The sequence below is a fragment of the Neophocaena asiaeorientalis genome, unplaced genomic scaffold (genome assembly GCF_003031525.2).
Source record: "Neophocaena asiaeorientalis asiaeorientalis breed wild unplaced genomic scaffold, Neophocaena_asiaeorientalis_V1.1 scaffold302, whole genome shotgun sequence".
NCBI lineage: Eukaryota > Metazoa > Chordata > Mammalia > Artiodactyla > Phocoenidae > Neophocaena > Neophocaena asiaeorientalis.
In genome coordinates, this window is record NW_020174038.1 from 1,078,739 (window position 1) to 1,087,086 (window position 8,348).

The 8,348-nt window shown below is 53.1% G+C and overlaps 1 protein-coding gene across 3 annotated transcripts in view; it reads left to right on the plus strand.

Moving 5' to 3' along the window:
• The first annotated feature begins 1,844 nt into the window (after positions 1-1,844).
• ZNF133 (zinc finger protein 133) overlaps positions 1,845-8,348 on the plus strand; it is a 27,651-nt gene continuing 21,147 nt past the window's right edge. For 2 of the 3 annotated variants that reach the window (XM_024753726.1, XM_024753727.1), the window contains exon 1: positions 1,845-2,242. The gene's annotated coding sequence lies outside the window, so the exon portion shown is untranslated. Of the gene's footprint in view, positions 2,243-3,405; positions 3,602-8,348 lie in introns of those variants that run through there. The other variant, XM_024753728.1, reaches the window with a different exon arrangement.

An 8,348-nucleotide genomic window follows, 5' to 3' on the forward strand; every position in this document is an offset into this window, starting at 1 on the left:
TCCCTGGCTTTCCGGGCCATGTGCTTTCCTTTTCCTAAAGGACAAAATTTCGGAAAGCAAATCTGAGGAAAGTAAACAGAATTGAGAAGGTGCCCTAGTGGAAACGCCCTTCCACAGTGAAGTGGGGTATGTTCTTCAGCTCCCCAGTTGAGGTATCCCAGATAGCACCAGTGCTGCCCCATTTTCAGGAAAAGACCCAGAGAGCTGTGGACAAAAAAAGAAAAAAAAAAATATGGCGCCTGCCATTCCAATAAACAACGAACGTTGCCTGCCGTCAAGGCATCAGTCTCTGCAGCCACACCGAGGGTGTACCCTGAGGGTGCGCCCTGAGGGGACTTCAGGATGGAGAAAAACAGGATATTGGCCCTAGATAGCTAACGTGCCATATCAAAGGAATCATTTCACTGAGCCCGGACTCTTGCATCTTCCCATGCATAGAAAAGTGCTAAATTCATTGAGATATGTGTTCTTTTGTGACTAGTGGTCATCTTTTGAGGTTCAACCACGCGTTTTTTTCAGCAAAAACTCCTATATATCCTGGCTCCTCCCATACATCTTTGAAACAGTTCCCCAGAGGTAGCTGAGCGGCTGTCTCCCAGGTGTTAGCCCACCAAATGAAACATACTTCTCAACTTTCAGGTTGTTGTCTTTTTCCGGTACACAGAGCGAAGACTATGAGGGGATCAGCCCCAAGCTATGGTCTATCAGATTTCCGGGCCATGTGAATATTTTCTTGGTCTTCCTAGAGGACAAAATTTCGGAAAGCAAATCTGAGGAAAGTAAACAGAATTGAGAAGGTGCCCTAGTGGAAACGCCCTTCCACAGTGAAGTGGGGTATGTTCTTCAGCTCCCCAGTTGAGGTATCCCAGATAGCACCAGTGCTGCCCCATTTTCAGGAAAAGACCCAGAGAGCTGTGGACAAAAAAAGAAAAAAAAAAATATGGCGCCTGCCATTCCAATAAACAACGAACGTTGCCTGCCGTCAAGGCATCAGTCTCTGCAGCCACACCGAGGGTGTACCCTGAGGGTGCGCCCTGAGGGGACTTCAGGATGGAGAAAAACAGGATATTGGCCCTAGATAGCTAACGTGCCATATCAAAGGAATCATTTCACTGAGCCCGGACTCTTGCATCTTCCCATGCATAGAAAAGTGCTAAATTCATTGAGATATGTGTTCTTTTGTGACTAGTGGTCATCTTTTGAGGTTCAACCACGCGTTTTTTTCAGCAAAAACTCCTATATATCCTGGCTCCTCCCATACATCTTTGAAACAGTTCCCCAGAGGTAGCTGAGCGGCTGTCTCCCAGGTGTTAGCCCACCAAATGAAACATACTTCTCAACTTTCAGGTTGTTGTCTTTTTCCGGTACACAGAGCGAAGACTATGAGGGGATCAGCCCCAAGCTATGGTCTATCAGCGAGGCTCCTGTCCCCCCACTAGATGGATGAGAGGCTGCCCATAAATCTGTAGACTCCACACAGAAACAAGACCTCAGGGAGCACAGAGGGATGTTTCGGTTGCGGACATGGGCTGGAACCCGCGTCTGCCTCCTTCGGCCGTGAGATCCCGGTAATATGCCTTGTCTCTCCCAGTCTCAGTAACCACCCCCGCCATGGGTTTAAGGGTTATGTGAACTGGTGGACACCACGCCTGCGCGGCGCTCACGGAGCGCAGGCACAGCTTCGCTTCCCCGCAACTGGAGCGGGGTAGACCGCACGTCCCAGCGCCACCCACCGGCGCCCACCCCAGGAGCCAAACGGAAGCTCCCCTTACACGTCACTTCCGCCAACCGAGGAGGCGGGCTCGGCACCGGATGCGGAAGTCACTGCAGGGGTGAGTGGGGAGGGTAGTCTGTGAGGCGGAGGTGTTAGAGAAAGGGGTCAGTGCACGGAGAGAAGCTACATGCTTTCGCTACATGCCTTCTCCACGTGGTTTGAAGGAAAAAAAACAGGGGGAATCCGGGCGCCACAGTGGCCATTCTCCGGTGGCCGGAGCATGTCACCCAGAAACGGCTCACTCAGAGGCCAGTGGGAGCGCCTGGCGGGCGGCGCGCTTGATGGCGCCGAGCATACTGGGAGGTGTGGTCCCGGCGCGACCCGAAGATTCTGGGTAGTGTAGTCCTGGCGTCCTGCTGGAGTGGCCCCCGAGCTGGTGGCTCTAGTGACCCCTTATTCTTTGGTGGCGCTGGTGAGTGTGGCTCCCGCGGGCCCTCGCTGCAGCCGTGCCCTTCCCCGCGCAGAAAGGTAAGTCCTGAAAGACTGGCCTGCGGGCTGGGGCTGGAGACGGTTCGGGTGGTGGGGAGAGGTGGTGGCGGCGGGGACGCGCTGTCGTGGCTCAGGCCGTGCCCTGCCGGGTGTCACATTTGGGGATGTGGGCGCGCATCTCCGAGGGACGTGGGTGAAGCCCAGACGCGATGCCCAGTGGTGGTGGCTGCTGGGCTCCGGCCTCCTCCTAGGTTCGGCCTTGGCCGAAATAGCGGTATTGGGAGAGGCGGTCGCTCATGCCACGAGTCCCCGGGTTTAGGGGTTTGAGTAAGTAAGCTTTGGGGGCCTTATGTTTCCGAGGGGGTGACAGGTGCCAGCAGGCCCCGGTGCCAGGTGTCTTGAGTTCTGGTGGGTGGGAGCTGGTAGTCTTCTTTCGGGCCCGGCTACCCCTCGGCTTTGCTGAGGCCTCCCGCGGATGGGCGGCCGGCGTGGGCCAACGCACCCGGAATGGGCTGGGTGTGGAGTGGCCATTTTGGCGCGATCTTGCGGGGTGTGTGGGGGGGTGTCTCAGTTTGGCTGGTCGCCCCTGGGTTTGGAACTTGGAGGAAGAGGTCGTCTGGGGCCCACCGAGCAAGTTTTTCAGAGGTCCTGGAAACGATCATTGATCACGGGAATCAAGGATTTAGACACCTCTGGTGTGGCCCGGCTTTGGGATCTCACGTTCCATTTTAAATTTTTATTACGGAGAAATTTTAAAGGGAAATAAATAGAACTCCGTAGATGCATCACGCAGACTTAACCCTTATCACCTCGTGAACAATCTTGATTCATCTCAGAATGATACACTGAGAATCCTTACAACCCACAGAGGTTCGCTGTCACTGCCCTGCTTAAGAGCCTGGCCTCCACGGCCAGATTTCATCCAGACTCTGTCACCTTTTAACTGTGTCACCTTAGGCAAGAGACTGACCTCACTGTGCCTCGGTTATCTCATCTGTAAGATGAAAATAATAAATATTACTTAACTGGGTTGTGAGGCTAGAATGAGATTAAACTCATCCAGCGCCTGGAACAGTCTTCAGTATATACTAAGTGCCCAGTGAGTGTGAACTTCCCTAGTAAAGATCAGCGGTGAGAGAGGATCAGCTAAGGCCCGATGTTCTAGCCTACATTCCAGCTCTGTTCCCAGCAAGCTGCCCGCAGTCTTTTCTTCTGTGCCAGGTCCCTTCCTGATGCTTTTAAGAAAGAGGAAACCCTACCCTGCTGGAGCTTGAGAGTTTCCAGCGACTCTCCTGAACCTTTCGGTTCTCATTCTGCCCCCTGTGGCTCCTGCCTGCCCAGAGAGGACTGCCTGGTGGGCCAGGGGAGGACCCTGGGCTCCTGACAGCCCAGCCTCAGGTGGGGACCGCTTGCCTTTTGCCTGCTGGACCATGGGTGGGTTTCCTTCGCTCAACTTTGACATCTTGTGCCTTGTAATGCCCCATCCCGGGATCAGGGCCCCAGGAAGCAAGGCCTGTTGTAAGGGTGGCCATTTTCACAGGGACTGTTCTTCAGACCCAGCGTCCTCCTTCACTACCCCTCCATCCTTGTGCCAGCGCTCCGTCTCAGCGTTTGTTCAGACCTGCTCACTCCCGGGGCTTGTCCGCCGTGAAGGCCTCGGCCTTCTGGTCCTGTTCCGTCTAGTGCCCTCACTGCCTTTTTGTCCCAGGCCTGTCATTTCACACACAGTTACCTCAGAAGGCAGCTTACACATAAGGACTTCTCGTTGTAATATAACCGAATTTCATCATTACACCCAACAAAATTAATAGTTCCTTTTCCAGTTCTTTTAAAGTTTCTTTCAGTCAGAACAGCTCTGGTCAGAGACAGGAGAGGGAGATGTATGTGGAATTCGGTGTGGTGGTTTTCCCTGTCTCTGCCCCTCTCCCCGCATTTCTTCTAACCTTGCAGATCTGGTTAACATCTCCAACTTCTGCCCTTGGTTCAAGCTGGGCCTCTTTGTTCTTTCCAGACTTACCTCCTGTTCGGTGGCTGCCGTGTTCTCTCCCGTTTGCTGTGTGCTGGATCCCCTTCTCCTTCCCCGTCTCCACTCCTGCAGCGCCCTTGCTCCTGCCTCTTCTCCACCTTCTTCTCCCTCTGCCCCCCTTCCCCCCACCGCTGCCTCTTGAGTTGGGCACCTGAGGTATAAATACTGATCTTGCCATTCAGCCTGCTAGAAAGGGACCTTTCTTTTTTTTTTTTTTTTTTTTTTTTTTTTGCGGTACGCGGGCCTCTCACTGCCGTGGCCTCTCCCGTTGCGGAGCACGGGCTCCGGACGCGCAGGCTCCGCGGCCATGGCTCACGGCCCCAGCCGCTCTGCGGCATGTGGGATCCTCCCGGACCGGGGCACGAACCCGTGTCTCCTGCATCGGCAGGCGGACTCTCAATCACTGCGCCCCCCGGGAAGCCCGGGGCCTTTTTTTTTTTTTTTGCGGTACGCGGGCCTCTCACTGCCGTGGCCTCTCCCGTTGCGGAGCACGGGCTCCGGACGCGCAGGCTCCGCGGCCATGGCTCACGGCCCCAGCCGCTCTGCGGCATGTGGGATCCTCCCGGACCGGGGCACGAACCCGTGTCTCCTGCATCGGCAGGCGGACTCTCAATCACTGCGCCACCCGGGAAGCCCGAAAGGGACCTTTCTAATCGTTTGCTTCTGTCCCCACTCCAAAGTCAGACTGCCCAGATTCAAATCTCAGTTTCACCATATCTAGCTGTGTGGCCCTGAGCATGTTACGTTGCCTCTCTGAGCCTTCTGTTCCTCATCTGCCAAATGGGGATCAGAATGGTGTCCACCTGACAGGGATGTGGGGTGTGATAACCCTAGCCATGCGGTTAGAGCGCCTAGTACATAAATACTCAGTAACTGTTCGTTAGAATTATTATTAATGCTTCCAGCTTGTTCTCCATGTCACCCTTTCAGTGTCCTCCCCTATTCCCCACACTCGTCAGACCCTGCTTTACAGCTGCATGGAAACTTATTCCATTGTCTGCTTTTGTTTCTCCATACCTCTCTGCTTGAGCATCAACTCCTGTGATGAGCTGGGACGCGCTCCCCCGGCACAGCACGCTGCACGTCCCCAGCAGTATTCCCGGGCTCCCATTCGCTGTGGGATGCTTGACACATCAGGACCCCAGGGCTCAGGCTGTGTCCTGACTGTCCAGCTGTCCCATTGGACTGGGAGGTGGTTCTTTGACGGTCGGGTGCCTCATCTTGTGCTTCTTGAGCCACTGATAGAGTTCCTGGGACCGGGTTAAATGAGTGCCGGGTTAAGTGAGACTACGTGAGTGATGCATTGTGAAGACATGAGTGTCATCCTTGCTGGAAGGATGGAAGTCCCCATGGGGAGTCTGATTGGAGAGTGCGCTGTGGGCATTAGTGGAGTGAGCCCTGAATAGCGAGTTATTGTGGACTTGATGTGGGTGCAGGAGGGACCCAGTAAAGGGTCCTGAGCAGAGCAGGGACCACAGTTTCCCTCCAGCTCTTGCCCTGCAGCTTTCCTCTCCTTCAGAGCTAAACTCCTTGAAAGAATTCTCTTTTCTTGCTGTCTCCGTTAATATCCTTCCATTGCCTTTTAAATATTCCAGTAAGGCTTTTCAGCTTTACCCACTAAAAAATATTCTTTGTCTAAGTTACCACTGAGCTTCCTGTGGCTAAATACCAGTCCATGCTCAGCAACATTTTACACAGTTGCATTCATCTTAGGATCTCCTTTCATGTTGCTCTCCCTGGTTTCCAGGTTTTCCTCCTACCTCATAGGCTGCGCCTCCTCTGTCTCCTTGGCTGGCTTCTTTACTCCCAGACCCACTGTGGAAGGCCCCGCTTCAGCTCCATCTCTCCTTGGTGGCCCCGTCCACTCTCAAGGCCTGAGATGCCCTCTCTCTGAGGTTCAGCCAAGATCTCTGCCTTCAACTCCAAATCCCAGTCTCCTGTCTACTTGGCATTTCCACTTGGGTATCTCATGGGCATCCAAACCTGATTTGTCCAACAACAAACTCTGATCAAGTCCTGTAAACGTGCCCCGCCCCCGTGGAGGATGGACAGTTCTTTCAGGGAGTTCAGCTGTAAAAGGGAGCAGAGACATGGCAACGCCTTCAGCTTCCTCAGGCTCAGAACTTTGGAGTCGTCCTTGACTCCTTTCTTGCTCTTACACTCCATATCCCCAGTAAGCAGCCTCCGCCGCTCCTGCTGTGGTCCGGGCCACCACCTCACCTGGATGGTCATAGCCCTTGAGTGATCTCTCTGCTTCCTTCCTTGTCCCTCTCAGTACAGCTGTATTAGTCAGTTCAGCAGGCAGGTCATGCATTTGCTCAAAGACCTCCAGTGGCTTCTCACCTCAGTCAAAGTCAGAACCTCCCCCACTCAGTGTCAGTCACTGCATACCAGCCACAGTGAACTGTCTCTGTGCCTTGACTGTGCCAGGCCGACTCTCGCCTCAGGGCCTTTGCACTGGCTGTTCTCTTGCATGTGATGCTCTCTTCAACGTTACTCACTTGGCTCATCCCTCACGGCCTTCAGATTTTTATTCAATCATCTTCTCAGCAAGGCCTTCCTAACCACTATTTAAAATCTCAAAACCCCGTCTCTTTTGTGTTATCTTTTCTGCTTCCCTGCTTTATTTTCTTTTTTTTTTGCGGTATGCGGGCCTCTCCCGTTGCGGAGCACAGGCTCCGGACGCGCAGGCTCAGCGGCCGTGGCTCACGGGCCCAGCCACTCCGTGGCATGTGGGATCCTTCCGGACCAGGGCATGAACCCGTGTCCCCTGCATTAGCAGGCCAACTCTCAACCACTGCGCCACCAGGGAAGCCCTGCTTTATTTTCTTTATCTCACTCATTACTTTCTGATCTGGTGTGTGTTTTATTTGTTAATTTAATATGTCCATCTTCCTTCTCTAAATTTGCATGTCAGTGAGGGCAGATGTTTTTGTCTTTGTTCACTTCTGTATCCCCAGGGTCTAAGATAGTGTCTGTCGCACAGTAAGAGCTTAGGACATTTTTAATAAGTAATCCAGCCATGTGTAGGTGGAGCTAGTTCTGGGAGGAACGGGTCAGGCCGGCCGGGATGTCGGGAGATGGTCTGCAGAGCCTCTCTCAGGAGGGACTGTCCCTTCCCCAGATGGGGTTGGGGTGGGAGGCATAGAGAGTTCTTGGAGGTGGACTCAGTAGGCCTTGGTAACTGGTGTGATTTGGCAGGAAGAGAAGTACACCTGGTGCCCGGGTCAGCATGTGGGTGATGGGAAGGGTGCTTCTGTCATTAACGGAGCTGAAGAAGGCAGAGGCACAGCATGTCTGTGAGGGCTTTCATTATTGGTTGCTGCACAACAAGCTCCCCAAGACCATGGCGTAGAGGAGCCACAATGTTATCATCTCTCCCAGTTCCTTCAGTTAAATCCGCTGGGCAGTCCTTCTGCTCCGTGGGAGTTATAGATCCAGCTGAATTTTCCCCCAAAGTCACTTGTGGACTCTCTTGGGTTGGACCATCCAAGACAGTTCCGTCACACATCTGGTGCTTTAGTGGACTGGCTGGAAGGCTGGGGGCACCTGGGCCCCACACTCTCTCTTCGTGGAGTATCGGGGCCTCTGCTTCTGTGTGGTCCCGCCAGCAGGGGAGTTGAAGTTCTTAAAGTGGCATCTCGGGCCTCCTGTGAGTGTAAGCTGTGTAGCCTTCTTAAGACTTAAGCCTGTGGGACTTCCCTGGTGGTCCAATGGGTAAGACTCCACACTCCCAATGCAGGGGGCCTGGCTTCAATCCCTGGTCAGGGAACTAGATCCGACATGCTGCAGCTAAGCCCCAGCACAGCCAAAATAAATAAATAAATATTTTTAAAAAAAAAGACTTAAGCCTGTAACTGACACAGTGTCACTTGTGCCACATTTATTGGTTAAAGTAGGAATGAGGTCAGTCTGAAGGGGCTCCCAATGTTTGAAGTTGAAATAATTTGAGCAGCAAAATAGTGATAATATTCTTTTTATTTTATTTTTTCACATCTTTATTGGAGTAAAATTGCTTCACAATGTTGTGTTAGTTTCTGCTGTACAACAAAGTGAATCAGCCATAGGTATACATATGTCCCCATATCCCCTTCCTCTTGAGCCTCCCTCCCACCCTCC